We start from the raw sequence: 15,918 nt of genomic DNA on the forward strand, positions 1-15,918 counted from the left end.
CAGCACTGCATCAAACGAAGCTTGGTTTTTGCATGCCTCAAATCCCTGTACTTGGGTGATAGCTCAAAAAGTCAAGGTCATCCTCAGAGATCGAGTTTGAGGCTAACATGGGCTACATGAAACTCTGCCAAAAAGAGAGAAGAGAAGGTGGGGGGGGTAGTCTCAGGTTCTACCCAGACTTATAGGATCTTGTCATGGATTGAGTCCCCAGCAACATGAGGCTCTTTAAAGTTGGAAAATCGTTAGCCATAACCATCCTGTCACCCCAGCTAAGATAACAAGTGTCATTTGTTTTGTGTGTGCGGAAGGCTTATGTGAAAGCATATTCTTCTAACCTCTTTCAGTAATTACCAGCAATTTTCTAACCTCGTCTAAAACCAAACCGCCATTGATGTCATTCAGCAGGGAGCTAACAAAGGCATCATTATCTTGCGTCCTACTCTCGCCCTCTGTGCCGCCCAGCCTCCCGCCGCAGCCCAACGATCTGTTTTGCACATAGACAGGATCGTGGCATATTCCCTGCCTGGAACCCAGGGGTGCCCTCCCGTTGTCCAGGGAACACGTGGCAGCCTCTGCACCACTCACCACCGGCCACCCACCCCCTTGTCCTACACTCCTCTCACCAGAATGGCCTGCTCTCTCAGTCAAGCTGTCTCTTAGCTCTGGGTCTTTGCAGCCTCTGCTCCTAAGCCTGGGGTTGCCCTGTCTTCCCTCTCGCCTCGTCTTCCTTCTGTTCTTAGCTTAAGCGCCACCTCCTCAGAGGCGTGAGAAAGAGATGACCCACTGCATACAGCAAGCCTTTCCCCCACAGCGTTCCTCCTGTCAGCACCGGCCTGTCCTTCCAGGCTTCCGTTCAGCTACGGGTCACGCTCACTTGTCCTGCGTGGCGACCCTCTGCCCCGCGCCCCTGTATCCACGGCACCTCTTTCTGGCGCTCAGCGTTTGTTGAACTGGTAGATTTATCAGATCAGGCATGTTAATTCCAACTCTCTGTTTTTATAAGCTTACTGAAATTATAAAAAGTAATGGATATCGATTCTGCTTTAAAGATTAGTTATTATTATTTTTAATTATGGTGTGTGTGTGTGTGTGCGCACGCGCACGGATAGGGGACATTGGACTCTCAGTAGCTGGAGTTACAGGCAGTTGCAAGTTGCCTGATATGGGTCCTAGAACTGAACCCAGGTCTTGTGGAACAGGAGCAAGTGTTCTTGACCTTTTTCAGGGTTTTTGGTTTGGTTGTTTGGTTGGTTGGTTTTTCTTGACAGGGTTTCTCTGTGTAGCCTTGGCTGTCCTGGACTTATTTTGTAGACCAGGCTGGCCTGGAACTCACACACATCTGCCTGCCTCCGCCTCACAAGTGTTGGGATTAAAGGCGTGCAATACCACACCCGGCTTGATTCAGGTTTTTAAAAGTTTCCAAAAGGGAATAAAATTAGCAGCCTCTTCCTTCTTTGCTCCCCCAATGTCAAAGATAAACACAAGAGTTTATTTTAGCTCCTTCCAAAATTATGCAGCCCCTTTTTAAAAAATATTAAGCAGACTGGGTCATGAGAGACAGAAGCAGGCAGGTCTCTGTGAACTTGATGCAAGTCCTAAGCCAGGCAACGGCTCTGTAATGGGGACCCTTCTCCAAAACAAAAGAAACAAAACCAAACCAAAGGGGGGGGGGGAACAACAAAGAGCATTCTTATACTTTAAGTCTTTTAAAAGAAAAGGTAAGTAAAGATAGTGAGAACGTAGCATAATATTTTCTTAAAAGCAAACCAAGTCGCAGGTCTTGCCAGCCACGTACACTGGAAGAGGTAGGGGAGATAGGCTCAGGCACTCAGGGCCATCCTTAGCTCTGGATCAAGTTCTAGATCAGCCTAGGCTATACCAGACCTGCTCTAAAAACAGAGACGCAAAACCCAGCACCCAGTTCTCACTGTGCAGCCAGGCGGGTCTCAAACTCTGGGCTCTCTTGTTTCAGCCTCCTAAGTACTGAGATTGCTACCGTGAGGCACGACATGCCCGGCTTCTTCTGTCGTGGCTTTAGCTTGAGATAGAATGTTGACCTGTAACCCAGGATGGCCCAGAACACTCTCTCTCTCTCTCTCTCTCTCTCTCTCTCTCTCTCTCTATATATATATATATATATATATATATATATATATATATATATATTAGATATAAGTGTAGATATATATAGATATAAATATAGATCTCACAGAACCTCCTGCCTCAGCCTCCTGAGTGCTAGGATTATAGGTGTGATTTACTATGCTCAGCTTAACCATTTTGAGGTCAGTAGGAATACAGACACGCTGTTATATAAGTAATGTTTTTTTAAAAAATAAGATTTATTTATGTGCATTGATATTTTTGCCTCTATGCCTTCTATGTCAGGGTGTCAGATCCTCTGGAACTGGATTTACAGACACTTGTGAGCTGCCGTGTGGGTGCTGGGAACTGAATCAGGGTCCTCTGGGAGGGCAGCCCGCGCTCCTAACAATGAGCCATCTCTCCAGCCCTGCTTAACCAATTTCTACAACTTTAAAATTATTTATTCTTTGACAATTTAACCTGTGTGTGTGTGTGTGTGTGTGTGTGTGTGTGTGTGTGTGTGATCTCTTTTTTTTTTTTTTGGTTCGTTCGTTTTTCTTTTGAGACAGGGTTTCTCTGTGTAGCCGTGGCTATCTGGAACTTCTCCTCTAGACCAGGCTAGCCTCCATCTCAGCTGCCTCTGCCTCCCCAGTGCTGGAATTAAAGGCAAGAGTCACCAGGGCCCAGCTATATAATGTATCTTGATCCTCTCTACCCTTAACTCCCCCTCCCATCCTCCCCTTTCCCCCCCACACCCCTCACCCCCAACCCCCAACACCATGCAACAGGTCCCACTCACACCTTTCTGTCCTTTTTTCTAGTAACCCACTGTTTCCACAATGTTTTCCTTTTGCAGAGGTAAAACTGTAATCAGTAAACACCTTTCTCCTCCCCACACCTACTTCTTCTGTTCACTCTGGTTCTATGAATTTGAGCAGCTTCCTTTTTTTTTTTTTTTAAACTGAATAATCCATCTTAGTTCGTGAACATGTCTGTTGTAGCTTACTGTTCTTCGGTTGTGCAGTATTTCGTAATGTCTAAGCCACCTGTGGGTCTCCACCCCTTGGGGGGGGTGTCAAATGACCTTTCACAGGGGTCATCTAAGACCATCAGCAAACAGAAATATTTACATTATGATTCATAATGGTAGCAAAATTACAGTTATGAGGTAGCAACGAAAATAATTCCATGTTGGGGGTCACAACACAATGAGGAAGTATATTATTAACGTGTCGCGGCGTTAGGTTGAGAACCACTGATAGTTAACTTGACTCCTGTCAGTCTCCTGAAGGCTGCTTAAAACTTCTTGCTCTTCCAGATCCTGCTGCAATTCCACAGCTAGAGTCCCGGAGGGCTCACTTGGTGGCAGCGGCGGTGGCGGTGGCGGTGGCTGTGGCGGTGCAGCAGCAGCCCTTTAATCCCAAGACTTGGGAGGCAGAGGCAGCTGGATCTCTGTGAATTCGAGGCCAGCCTGGTCTACAGATGGGAGTTCCAGGACAGCCAGGGGTACCTGGAGAACCCCTGTCTCAGAAAAACCAAAATAAAATAAATTTAAAACTTTAACGCCCCAAAGGGTTGAGTTCAAAGGGTCTGCATCTCCATCTGACCAAATCGCTGCTCAAACAAGTCCTTCTGTTGCCTCTCCTGTCCAACTCAGACAGAGGGCTTTGTACTCATTGGCTTCTTCCTAGGGTAAACCAACAAGGAAATTGTGTGTGCATCCCAGGGACAAGAGGGACCTGACCTTGAAAGGAGGAGTCAGTCAGTAGCTGCTTTCAGTGACGCTTTCCTGGGGAGAAGCCTGGGAGGCAAGTTGGTGGCAACCGGGCGGAGAATCAAAGCCACCGGTGTATATACACAGAGGAAGTCTAATTCAAAAGCCATATAATGAGTGGACTTGGGAAGAAGCTCGTTGCCGTGGCAACCTGATTCCCCTGCTGCCAAGAGCAGGCTTTCTTTTTTCTTCTGCACCTGGCAGGGACTCCTTTTCTTACACGTTACTTGAGGAAGAAAGACAGAATTGGTGTTCTTTTATTGAGGTTAGAGCACACTTCCTGTCTGTGGCCAACTGTCACAGAGAGAGAGAGAGCGTGATTTCTCCAATTCCCTCACTAGGAGTGTGTGTGGCCCTGCTGTAGACGGAAGGCCACCTGGGTGCGTGGACTCAAAGGCCGATGTCACAGACTACCCACTGACGGGGACTGCCTTGTCTGACTTTCTCTAGAAGGACAGGTGAACCAAGCCCCCAGCGAGACTGTCCTGTCCTTAGTCAACGGAAGCTCTTCTAGATCTTTCTTTAGGAAAGCCAAAGGTAAAAGGCCAGGTAACCTTGCCAGGACCTTTGAAAACAGTCTTCGGGGTCCAAAGTTGCTCTGTACTGCTCCCTCCCAGGCATTCAACCCTGAAAATGCAGATTGGGGGAAGGTATGACAGACGGATAGGTCAAATTAAATCGCTTTTCTCTCCAGGTTCTCACCTGTTCTGAGTCAGGCTCGACGCCGGCCACACGATTCAACACCCGCTCACCTAGTTCTTTTAAGGGCTCTGTAAAGTGGACACCCTTATTCCCGATTGCTACCCTCGGATAGAAAACTGTGACTCCTGTGTGCAGGCTGAAGTGATTTGCCCAGATCCTGGGTCGGCCAGGACCCCGAGGTCATGTTCTTACACCTTCGCCCAGTATGACACACTTAGGACAAGCAATCCAGGCAGCGGAGGGACTGTCCCTACTCCTGGTTGTGATGACAGCTTCTTATTAAATCTCCCTTTAAGCAGCTAAGGCTGGAGGGACTTGCCCGACCCAGTTTATCAGGTCTCTTCCCCTCTTCAATCGGGCAGCGGCTGTGCTGGGGACAGGGTGGTGTGTGGAGGGCTGGATCCGTCTGACCAGTAGGGACGTTGTCATTGCCTGCATTCAAACCTCCCAACAGAAACATGGGAAACAATGGCTGGCTTCGCTTTATTTCTGGCATGCTGAGGGCTATGGAGGGATTAAGTGAGCCTAGACAGGTAACATAGCATGATTCTTTTTTTTTTTTTTCTTTTCATGATTCTTTTCAACCTCACTTTGACCCGCTCTCAGTCTAGCAGCCTTTGGGAACTTCCCTCGGTCGACCTCTTTCATGGGGGCTCTTCTATAGGAAGCCATTTTTTACTTATTATTGATGGGGGTGGGCTGGGGTGGGAAGGCTGAGGCAGGGGAGGTTGGCGGTAAATGGCGGTATTGATTCGCACCAGTGAGTTTGATTTGTCTAAATCTCATCCCAGAGGCAGCCGTGCCGTGCCGTGGTGCCATCTCTCAGGAGAATAGTGCCCATTCCCGTGGCCCCATCCACAACGGCCCTCTTCTACGGCGGTGGCGGCCCTCTTCTACGGCGGTGGGCTGCAGGAGGCTGCTCTCTGCCCTGGCTTCGTGGCACTGCCTGATGGCTGAGGCAGGAGCACAGGAAGTGTTCCAGGAGAGAAGCGGTGACTAATCTGATGCACTGTGAGCCTCTGCACTCTGAGGGGCAGGAGTCCGAGAGAGGACAGAAACCCTTATTCACTGTCAAAGCTCCAGCGTGCCCCATTCAGATAACCCCTCAAGGATAACTGCCTGTGGGTAAAGGCAGGCGGCTTGGATTCCTCTGGGATGGGGTCAGGCTTAGCTACCCAAGGAGCATAGGGCTGGATCCTAACGCTGGTTCTGTTTTCAGCTTACTGATGAGCCTCCGTGAGGCTTTCCTCTGTTCTTGCTGGGTGTAGGCATTGCCTGTTCCAGTATGTGGGTCCTGCTAGGGTTGAGCGGGACTCATCGTCATCTCTTTTAGTATGAACCTTCCTTTTGTTTTTCTGTTTTGTTTTGCTTTGTTTTGTTTTTCTGAGACAGGGTTACTCTATGTTGCCTTGGCTGTCCTGGACTTCCTTTGTAGAGCAGTCACAGAAACCTGCCTCCTGAGTGCTAGTAGGACAGGTGTGTGCCACTGTGCCCGGCTGTATGAGCCTTTCTCAATCCCTGGCCTCTGAGGTGCTTGAGACACATGCATGGGACTTGCTGTGACCCTCGTCTCTGTCCCCTCATTGTCACCCTAGGGCCATCTCCACTGCATCTTGTCTGAATTTCCTTACACACTGAACGAAGCTCAGCGAGCCAGCCCACTGGGGAAGGCTGTGGATCTCTTCCACGAGCTTGAACTATTTAGAGCATCCTTCTCTGCCTTGGCAGACTGGGTTTGGAAGCTCTTACCTTGCTTCAGACTCAGGAATATTTCGGGGGGCTGTTCACAGCTGAGCACCCATTTCCTCCTCTCTTTGCATCCTGGTTTCCGTAGCAAACAGATGCCTCTGGCAGAGGAAGGAGGAAATGGCAGCAATGGAACACAAACAAGGAACATGAGGCAGATGCCCTCTTGCTTATGACAGGGCCACGAGGGCCCTTACAGCCCTGACCTGCTCTGAAGCTGCTGATCCTCTCGCATTAGTTAACCTAATTAACATAAGTCTGTGCTTTTCTTTCTGTTAAGTGCTGAAGATAGAAACCAGAGTCTAGTGCTTGCTGGACAGGGGCTTTATCACAGAGCTAATTCCTAGCTCATCCTCTTTCCTTCTTCTTCCTTCCTTCCTTCCCTCTTTTTTTTCCCCCTTCCTTTCTTCCCCCTCCCCTTTTCTTTCAGATTTGTTTATTCTGTATAGTGTTTCACCTGCATGTATACCTGCATGCCAGAAGAGGGCACCAGATCTCATTACAGATGGTTGTGAGCCACCATGTCATTGCTGGGAATCGAACTCAGGACCTTTGGAAGAGCAGCCAGTGCTCTTAACCTCTGAGCCATCTCTTCAGCCACCAGCCTCTTCTTTTTTGAACTGAGTCTTGCTATGTGATCGTAAACGTACAATCCTTCCATCTCTTTCTCACAAGACATTCTCTTTTTGTTTGCTTGGGCTTTTGTTGTTGTTGTTGGTCTATTTGTTACTGAAGATGAAGAAGAAGCCGGTGAGGACCTCTGGCTTGTAGCCAAGTTGAGCAGAAGGGGGCCAGCTGTTTGGGAGGACTGGAGAACTGGAGGAGTGGTTGCTGCAAGAACCTTCTTGGAGAGCCGGGTGCGGTGGTGCACACCTGTAATCCCAGCACTTAGGGAGGCAGAGGCAAACAGATCTCTGAGTTCGAGGCCAGCCTGGTCTACACAGTGAATTCCAGGACAGCCAAGGCTACACAGAAAAACCCTGACTCAAAAAACCAAACAAACAAAAAACCCCACAAAAACAAAAAACCAAAACCATAGCTGGGCGTGGTGGTGCCTTTAATCCCAGCACTTGAGAGGCAGAGGCAGGTGGATCACTTTGAGTTCGAGGCCAGCCTGGTCTACAAAGCGAGTCCAGGACAGCTAAGGCTACACAGAGAAACCGTCTTGAAAAACAAAACAATAACAAAAACAAAAACCACCACCACCACCACCACCACCAACAACAACAACAACAACAAAACAAGCCAGATAGACATCAGCCTGGTCTACAGAGGGAATTCCAGGACAGCCAGAGCTAAAACAGAGAAACCCTGTCTCGAAAACCAAAAACAAACAAACAAAACCAGAGGTGCACATTTACTGACAGAAGAGAAGTGTTTAGATAAAAATGGTTTGTTTTCCTTCTCAGGGATGAGAGACAAAGGACAGACACCGCTGAGTCCAGTTGGAGACTGTTGCAGAGTGGGTTGATGTGTAATATGCCAAGAGTTAGAAAGATCATGAAGGCATGAGTTCCACCATATTTAAGTCTGTGGTGGTGGAGATGGTTGTGAACAATGAAAACATTGGGCCAAAGGATCAGAAAGGGAGGAGTGGGGCTAGGAGATGACTGGGCACGTAAAATCACTTACCACATAAGCAGGAACACCTGACGTCAAGGCCCCAGGACCCATGTAAAGCGAGATGCAGAGCATAATTATGCACCTCTAATCCAGGACTGCTTCAGAGAGCTGGGAGGCAGCGGCAAGAGGCTCCTCAGAGACAGCTAGTCCAGAGCACATGGTGAAAAACAGCAAAAAGATGGAAAACAGTTAGGATGGAAAGCATGGTACACTCCTTTAATCTCTAATCTCAGCACTTGAGAGGCAGCAGGTGGATTTCTGAGTTCAAGGCCAGTCTGGTCCATGAAGCAAGCTTCAGGACAGGCAGAGAGACACAGAAACCTTGTCTCTAAAAGCAAAAGCAAAAACAGATAGAAAGCAAGAGCTGATGTGACCAGGCAAGACAGTGAAGAGGTCTCCCCATTTTGTATTATTTTTTGAATCTATTTTAGGTTTAAGTATAATTTGACCTCTTTAGGGGCTGGATAGGTGGCTCAGAGGTTAAGAGCACTGTCTGCTCTTCCAAAGGTCCTGAGTTCAGTTCCCAGCAACCACATGGTGGCTCACAACCATCTATGAGATCCGGGGCCCTCTTCTGGCATGTAGGCATACGTGCAGGCAAAACACTGTATATATAATAAATAAACATTTTTAAAAAATAAAGAATTTGATCTCCTTGATAGAGAATCCCTTAGAAAATTCCCCAACTTTATTCTAGGCACCCAAGTTCAAGATGAACTACCTGCTTGTGGGAACCTCCCCATCCAGCTAACTGCTTATCTTAGCTTCTGTTAAACTACCTGTTTGCCCAAAACTTCCTGCTACAGTTGCCGAGTGAGATACAGGATGTGATTTTTGCCTTTAAAAGCCCCTTGCTCTAAGTGCTAGCACTACATTTGGGTCCTGAGTGTAGTCTCAGCTGGCAGGAATACAGACTTTCCTTTTGTTGTTTTGGTTCAGTTTTCCTTTTTGTTTTCTTTTCATTTCTTTCTTTCTTTCTTTCTTTCTTTCTTTCTTTTTTTTCCTTCGAGACAGGGTTTCTCTGTGTAGCCTTGGCTATCCTGGACTCACTTTGTAGACCAGGCTGGCCTTGAACTCACAGTGATCTCTCTGCCTCTGCCTTCTGAGTGCTGGGATTAAAGGCGTGCGCCACCACACCCGGCTCTGTTTTCATTTCCTGAGAGAGGGTTTTTCTGTGTAGCCCTGGCTGTTCTGGAATTCACTCTGTAGACCAGAATGGCCTTGACCTCAGAGATCTGCCTGTCTCTGCCTCCCAGGTGCTGGAATTAAAGGCACAAGCCACGGCTGTCTGGCTTTGGAATAAAGACTTTCAATTGGCTTTAGACTGTGGTCCTCTCTGGTGGGCTCTCTGTAACTCTTACCCCCTGAGGTCGTCCCCTGAGATCCACACATGCACTGTAACACATGCATTGCATGCGCATCATTCAAATACACATACCAAAGGATCCCTAGTTTAATCCTGGCTTTTGAAAGAGGCATTTGGGGAACATTTGGCAAAGAGGCAGAGAAACTGACGGGATAATTAAGGAGATGGAGACCAAGCGAGGGTAGAATTTGGGGGTAACTTTTTGGAGCATCTTGCCTGAAAGGTGCTATGTATGGAACTTTGAGTTCCCTTCCAGTTCCTTCTGAAGGTTTTTTTCCCTCAGTTTTTGATTTCTTAATTTTTTACTCTATATCCCAAGAAAAATAGGAGGGAGGGAGAGGACAGGGGGAGGGAGGGAAGCCTTGACACCCTCAAGTGGCCCCTGCAGAGGCAGCAGGCCAAGAGCAGCAGCCTGGGCTCAGTGCCTCTGTGCCTCTCCATGAATAGTGGGGAGCAGGCTGGGCAGTGATGGCACGTGCCTTTTGATCCCAGAATCCGGGAGGCAAAGACAGGTGGAACTCTGAGTTCAAGGCCAGCCTGGTCAGCAGAGCAAATTCCAAGGCAGCCAGGACTATACAGGGAACTCTGCCTCTCCCCTCCCCAACAAAAACAACCCCCCCCCAAAAAAAACCTAATTCTGGGCGCCTGGTGTCCATACTGAGTTCAGTTGAATCCAGTGTCGTGGAGACCTGCAGAAACAGTTGCTAGTGTCCCCTGAGCCGTGAGTCTTTTAGCTGACTTTATGGCCAGTTCTGTGATCCCATGCTGGCCATGACTCCAGGACCAGGCCTTCTGCCTCTGGCCTCGGAGGAGGAGTTTTTACACCTCACACCCCTATGGTCAATGAAAGAAGTGCACCTGGAGGGGGGGGGGGGCAAAGCCCAGAGTTCCCATGGGATCTGTACCACGGTAAAGTTCAAAGTTAGTTTCCTGGGCAAAGTCCTCATGACAACCGCTCATAAGTCCTTCATCTTTCTGGCCTGCTCCTTCTGCCCTGTCACTTTTCCTTGCACAATTTCCCTGAACCCTCATCTCTTCTTGGTGAGACCCTACTGGTAGCACAGCTGTTGCTCCATGTGCCTACCATCCTTCACTCTGCTTAGGCAGGAGACGTTCCTGTCCCCTTTGGGAACTGTCAGCCACCACACACACACACACACACACACACACACACACACACACACATATATGTACCAGAAGGAGCAGGAGAGATGGTTCTGTTGGTAAAGCATGAGGATCTGAGTTCGAATCCCCAGTCCCCACAGAAATCCGGCTTAGCAGTATGCATCTGTGGTTCTAGTGTTCTCAGGTAAAACTGGAAGCAGAGACAGGAAATTTGAGGTCCAGCTAGCCTGGTGTACATAGCGGCCAAAGAGAAAGAGGCTCAAGTCAAACACGTTGGAATGTAAGGACTGGCAAGCAAGGCTGTCCTCTGACCACCCCACACATACCTCTGTGCACCAGCACTTAGACATATGGATGCATACACAGAAAGATTTTTTAAAAAAGCACCTCATCTCTCATGAATATGCATGTCCCAGATAAACACATACCACATCACACTCCATATTCATTTCACATAGGCACATAGCGCTCTCTCTCTCTCTCTCTCTCTCTCTCTCTCTCTCTCCCTCTCTCTTACACACACACACACACACACACACACACACACACACACACACACACACACTCAGAGCTCTCACCACATAAATCACACACCACGCACATACTTTGGGGTCAATGAAATGGTCCACTGTGGTGAACATGTGACCAATGCTAGCCAATCAGAGGGCCCCGTTTCCCAGAGTCTAGGCTTGGGTGGAAGCAGGAATGCACGTGAGTAACTCACGTGGAGATCCACCTGTAATCCCTGCACCCAAGAAGTGGAAGTGAGAGGCTCAGGATCCTTAGTGACGTGGTGAATTCAAGGCCAGCCTGGACCGCGTAAGCCCGTGTTTCAGAACAAAATAATACTACCTGCCTTGAAGGGAATTAACGAACTCGAACACAATGTTTATGCAGCATTCGGAGCAGTCCCTGGCACACACTCAACAAATGTTTGTCATAACTGCTGATCCCTTCCAAGAACTTAGTGAGACTGTGTGTTCCTTTCTGGAACTCAGAAGTAAAGGAACAGAGCGGGGGTGGGGAATGCTGTGTGTGTGTGGGGGGGTGTGGGTTACAGCAAAGCTTCCTTCCTAACCTCAGGGCCAAGGGGGTGGAGGGGGTGGAGGGGATGGGAAGGGAGACAGTAAACAGTTCCCAGAAAAGGTAGAGGGCTTCTCAGTCAAAACAATCAGTGTCCACTTCTAGTGAGGAGTGTTCACCGTCACACAGCCCACCCTTCTGTACCAAGTGCCTGTGTGTTCAAAGTACTGTGCAAGAGCTGGGGGAGGGAAGGGGGGGAGAGGGAAGGGGGGGCCGCAAGTACGGAGAAATCGGCCCTTCTACCTACAGCTCACAATGGAGAGACAGGGCAATAAATAACTCACAAGAGACCATCCAAGATACATGACACAGCAAGATTAATCATCTCCTGATGCGGCTTGAGGTTTCACAATGGATCCAGAGATGATGAATTCATTTGAGGTCAAGAGACTGGGAAGGCTGCCAGTGAGGTGGCTCAGCAGGTAATGGCGTTGGCTGACAACTTGAGTCCAGTCCCTTGAACAAACATGGTGGAAGGAAAAGAACCAAGTCTTAGGGGGTTGTCTCCTGACTGCCACAAGAATGCTACGGTATTTGTGCGCCTGCTCTCACATGCATTCATGTGTGTGTGGATGCCTGTGTATGTACAGGTTGGGACGCACATGTGTGTGGAAGCCAGCCATGTATGTGTCTCCTTCAGTCACTTTCCACGTTATATACTGAGCTGCAGTCTCATGTGAATCCAGAACTTTCTGACTCCCCTAGTCTAAGCTAGCAAGATTGTGCTGGGGACCCCATCTCTGACTCCCTAGTGCTGGAATTAGACAGGTGGCCAAATTCTCCTAGTATAAATGTAGTGCTGGGGACCATCTTCCCCAGTCCTGTCAAATAGATAATTTTGTTAACATTTATTTATCGTTATATGTATATGTATATGTATATGTAGTTCATGCTACCACAGCGCATGTCAGGAGGTTAGAGGAAACTTTGTGGGCCCCTGGTTCTCTGCTACCCTGTGTGTTTCTGGTATTGAACGCAGGTTGTGAAACTTGCCAGCGAGCGCCTTTACAAATGGAGACAGGCCAGAAGCTGGCTTTCCAGGAGGCAACACTCCTGAGAGGTACTGGGGCCTAATGAGAAGTTCTGTCAGCAGAGCGTGGCCTTGGCAGGGTATTCCTGCCTCTCTGTCTTTGCTTTCCCATCACCATGAGGCAAGCATTCCACCGCTGTGTTCTGTCTCCTTACAGTCCTGAAATGACAGGGCTAAGTGACCATGGCAGCAACCAGGAGCTAAAACAAACCTTTCCTTCAATTAAGTTGATTATTTTTAGGTATTTTGTCACAGCAACAGAAGTCCAACATTTTAAAATAAATCTATAAATTTATTTATTTATTTATTTAAAGATTTATTTATGGCCAGGCAGACGCCTTTAATCCCAGCACTTGGGAGGCAGAGGCAGGCAGATCTCCCTGGTCTACAATGTGAGTTCAGGAAAGTCAAGGCTACACAGAGAAACCCTGTCTCGAAAATACAAATAAAAATAAAAATTTATTTATGTATTTTAAGCATGAGTACTTTATCTGCATTTACATCCATACACCAGAAGAGGGCATCAGACAGTTGTGAGATGCTATGTGGGTGCTGGGAATTGAACTCAGGACCTTTAGAAGATCAGTGAGTGAGTGCTCTTAACCACCGAGCCATCTCGCCAACCCTAAATCTATAAATTTTAAAGTTGGATTATGTAAAACAAAAAGAAAATACATCTGAGCTGGGAATGTGGCTCTGTGGTAGAGCACTTACTTGCCTAGCATGCACAAGGTTCTGGGTTTGGTTGTCCAATATTACAAAAAAAAAAAAAAAAAAAAGAGAAAATCTTTCTGTACCTGTGATTGCAGGGGGCAGGATGATGGGATGGTGTTTCCCGCCTCCCCTTCTCCAGGGTGGCTCAGAGAAATACTTAGCCCTGCCCTGGAGTAAGAAAGGGTGTCTTCCTTGGCACGAGCCAGTTTTCCTGTTGTGTTGCACTGTAGGATCGCACCAGCTTGGCCAGAAGAGAGATTGGGAGGCCCTGGCTTGGGAAGAGAAGGGAAGTAAGAAAAGGGCTCAGGTGCAGTGTTGGGACTTAGAAGCAGGGCAGCTGGCTGGGCCTGGCAGGAGAGGCCAGGAAGAACCTCCCCACTGCAGGTTCCAGCTCCCGACCTTCCTAAGGGGGGGGTACCTCACTCCTTCCCCTTCCCTCAGGCTTGAGTTAGTGTTGGTCGCCTCAGGCTGAGGCCATCTGTGCAGAGAGCAGGAGCTGCTTGGAGAGGCAGTGACACCACAGAGGGTCACTTGAGCCACGGTTGGTAGGTGACACACAGGGACCTGGCCATGAACATCCATAAGGGTTTCTGAGAAGGGACTGGCCTACCTGCAGCCCTCCTCTCCCAAGCTGGGGGCTTAAATTGGTTTTGTGCAACCTAAATAACAACCACAGAAGTCTTTAAACGTTAGGTTATTGGTGGGCTGGAGATGCTGGTACACACCTGTTGTGGTTAATTTAAATGGTATACCTAATAAATGTTTATTATTAGGCTTATAGTTATTATGGAGGTGTTTTCTAACCTGCTATTATAATCAAATAAAGACACAGATGCCTGTTGTATTTTATAGAATAGCCTTTACCTGGGGCAGGACACATTACCTCCTAAGCTGTCTTTCACCTCCCAAGCCCCGCCCCACCCCACCTACCCAGGCAACTGTTCTACTTTCTAATTGGGCTGCCTCCCATCCAGAAATCCAGAAATACTTGGTAATGCTCTCCGTCTCCTCCATCCACGCTGATCCGGCCATATGCTCCTTTCCCATGCTAGCTCACAGTGCCGGTCCGTTTTCTTCTCCCCCGGTCTTGTCTTTGCTTCCCCTTTCTCTCGCTTTCTTCATGGTCCCTGGACTCCAGCATGCAAACCCCAGACTCCACCTCCCTTTCCTCTGCCAAATCCCAAGCTTCAGCATTTTTTGATAACCAATCAGCTTTAAATTAGGTGGAGCAAGGCTTACACAGCAGGGACAGGCATAAGTGAGACTGTGTCCTCTGAGCAGAGACCAGATCTTGGGGACCATTAATTAACATTAAAATACACCAGACCAACCCCTAACACAAACCTTTAATCCCAACACTCAGGAGGTAGAGGCAGGAAGATTCTGTGAGTTTGAGACCAGCATGGTCTACAGAGTGAGTTTCAGCCCAAATATAGCTGCATAGTGAGGCCCCGTCTCAAAGAACACCCCTACAAAGAAAGAAAAGAAGTTACACACATTCTCTTTTAAGATGTGTTTTTAGGGCCGGGCCTGGTGGCGCACGCCTTTAATCCTAGCACTTGGGAGGCAGAGGCAGGTGGATCACTGTGAGTTCAAGGCCAGCCTGGTCTACAAATCAAGTCCAGGATAGGTAAGGCTACACAGAGAAACCCTGTCTCAAAAAAAAAAAAAAAAGATGTGTTTTTAAGCCGGGCCTGGCGGTACAGGCCTTTAATCCCAGCACTCAGGAGACAGAGGCAGGCAGATCAGCGTAAATTTCAGACCAGCCTGGTCTACAAAGGGAGTCTAGAACAACCAAGGCTACACAGAGAAACCCTGAAAAAACCCAAAAAGTAAAATAAAATAAAATGTGTTTTTATTAAGCTTTGGTGTGTGTGTGTGTGTGTGTGTGTGTGTGTGTGTGTGTGCGCGCGCGCGCGCGTGCGGTGTTTGTCAGTGAATGCAGGTGCAGATATGTGCCACAGTGCATATGCGGAAGTCAGAGGACAATTTGTTGGCGTCGTCTCTCTCCTCCCACTGTGGGTTCTGGGAATTGAACTCAGGTTGTCGGACTTGTGTGACAGGCACTTTGGCCACTCAGCCATCTGACTTGCCCGCTCTCACCCTGGGGTCTTGCCATTGTTCATCGATAAGGTGACACCATCCATCTTCCCCTCTCAGGAGGTAGCACTGCAGATAACTGAGAGGCTTACCCACCCCGTCCCAGGCCAGTTGGAAGTTCTGCCCTCCTCGGGCCTTTGAGAGTGAGGGCTGGGTGGGCACCTGGGAAAGCCACCCACCACTCTTTTTGTTTGTTTTGTTTTTGTTTTTTGAGACAGGGTTTCTCTGTGTAGCCTTGGCTCTCCTAGACTTGCTTTGTAGACCATGCTGGCCTCGAGCTCACAGTGATTCGCCTGCCTCTGCCTCCCGAGTGCTGGGATTAATAGGCATGTGCCACCACGCCCGTCTGGAGGCTGTCGTAGTTGCTGACCTCACTCCTGGTACCAACTTCTGTCCTAGTCACTGTTCTGTTGCTGTGAAGAGACATCATGGCCAAGGCAGCTCATACACAAGAAAGCATTTCATTGGGGGCTGGCTCACAGTTTCGGGGGCTTAGTCCATTATCATGGCAGGGAGCACGGCAGCAGCTGGCGTGGTGGCACACAAGCATGGTGCTGGAGAGGCAGCTAG

The 15,918-nt window shown here is 48.5% G+C and overlaps 1 long non-coding RNA gene across 1 annotated transcript; it reads right to left on the bottom strand.

Annotated features, from left to right (window-relative positions):
* Positions 1 to 11,804: 11,804 nt before the first annotated feature.
* LOC311578339 lies at positions 11,805 to 14,511 on the bottom strand. Its single transcript, XR_014772846.1, has 3 exons — positions 14,237 to 14,511; positions 13,332 to 13,516; positions 11,805 to 11,960 (listed from the first exon to the last, which is right to left on the bottom strand). It is a non-coding gene; the product is annotated as an uncharacterized lncRNA (long non-coding RNA).
* Positions 14,512 to 15,918: the final 1,407 nt, after the last annotated feature.

Source organism: Acomys minous (genome assembly GCF_964271855.1).
Source record: "Acomys minous genome assembly, chromosome: 12".
Taxonomy (NCBI): domain Eukaryota; kingdom Metazoa; phylum Chordata; class Mammalia; order Rodentia; family Muridae; genus Acomys; species Acomys minous.